Source organism: Vigna umbellata, chromosome 4 (genome assembly GCF_029865625.1).
Source record: "Vigna umbellata cultivar VRB3 chromosome 4, Vumbellata_1.0, whole genome shotgun sequence".
Lineage (NCBI taxonomy): Eukaryota > Viridiplantae > Streptophyta > Magnoliopsida > Fabales > Fabaceae > Vigna > Vigna umbellata.
Genome location: NC_142168.1, coordinates 41,047,635 through 41,049,424, shown reverse-complemented (window position 1 = coordinate 41,049,424; position 1,790 = coordinate 41,047,635).

Genomic DNA, 1,790 nt, shown 5'->3' with positions numbered 1-1,790 from the left:
CAACCTAAAACATTGAAGTTGTAGGGGAAAGTGGGAGGAAAAGACGTGCTAATATTGGTGGACAGCGGCGCAAGCCACAACTTCATCAGTAAGAAATTGGTGAAGGAACTGAAGCTCGGAATGGAAGACACTCTTCCATATCACGTAAGCTTAAGGGACGGTCATAAGAAGAAGACCCGAGGATGTTGTCCGAGGGTGGTGGTCGACATGGGGGGAGTTGAGATTGAAGAAAAGTTCTATTTGTTTGAGTTGGGAGGAGTAGACATGATCCTCGGAGTTGAGTGGTTGGCCAAATTGGGGGAGATCACGCTGGATTGGGGGAAATCCACCATGTCAATCCGACAAGCAGGGAAGAAGATTGTCATAAAAGGGGATCCGACGTTGGAGAGAAGGGTGATTGAACCCGAAAAGTTGTTGAAAATAAATGAGGCCGAGACATGAGCTCTAGTTTGGAGCTTGGAAGGTAGACAAGCGGGACGAGAGGAGGATAGAGAGGAAGAGGGGCTGACGGTGGAACAGAAGGAGGAAATGACGAGCGTATTGAAGCAGTATGAGGGGGTATTTAAGGAACCCCGCGGACTGCCTCCTGACAGGGACGAGCGACATCAGATCATTTTAAAAGATGGGGCCGACCCTGTCAACGTACGTCCATACCGCTATCCACATGTCATGAAAGAGGAGATCGAACGCCAGGTGGCAGAAATGTTGCATGCAGGGATTATTCGACCAAGTACAAGTCCCTACTCCAGCCCAGTGATTCTCGTAAATAAGAAAGACGGAAGCTGGCGATTCTGCATAGATTACCGAGCGCTCAACCGAGCGACCGTCCCCAACAAGTTTCCCATGGTGTTTTTGTGTTTCAAGTAGGTGATGGTGGCGCAGTGTGGCCTGAAATGGTGGGGCCAAAGAAGAAGTTGATGAAGAAGAGGTTGGTGAGACCCACTATGGCGTCGTCAATAGCGACTCTATCGCCGTCAAACTCTGGCGTGTTGCAGTGGACGGAGGAGAGTAGTGATGGAGGAAGGAGCTCGTCGTCTTCATCAACTAGGTCGTGTGGGAGCAGTAACGGTGGTTTCTCATTGTTCTTTGGCAAATTCATGACTTCACTTATGAAAATCGATTTTTAACTTGTTTCAATTAATGAAACTACTGTTTTCATGAGATTTCAACTTTGAATATTGTCCTGGATTGTAGCGTAGTCCTGTATCTCAACTTTCTGTATATCTTGTATAGTTATTTGATCTCTTGGGAATTATTTATCTTAAGTTGTCTTCAAGTAGTATGAACAAAATAGCTCAATGGTTATCCGTTTCTATTCCTCTGTGTATCTATCCATCTATCTACACACACACACACATATATATATATATAAAGATTAAGGCAGAGCACAGTAGCACCTTGGATTCTCTGATTCAATAATACCATCTCACCATTAGACATCATATGGTAGGCAAAGTACAGATAGAAAGTATAACATCCCAAAATATAGTAATAACCATAAATTAGAATTAATCACATTACATAATTAAACAGCGCAGTCTTAAATTAAAGTCAGCTATCAAAAGCCGAACGTCGCTAAAGTCAGAGTTAATAATTTAATACAGAAGTAACAAAGGTTCAAGACGAACAGTTTTACAAAACCAACAACCGAACGTCATAAAATAAAACTAAACGACTGACAACTACAAGTATAACGAGCGCTCTAAGGCTCGGCTTTGACTTCTACTTCTACTAAATTCGCGTCTTCCAAATTTTCTTCTTCCAGTATTTCTTCAAGTGACGCACCACCA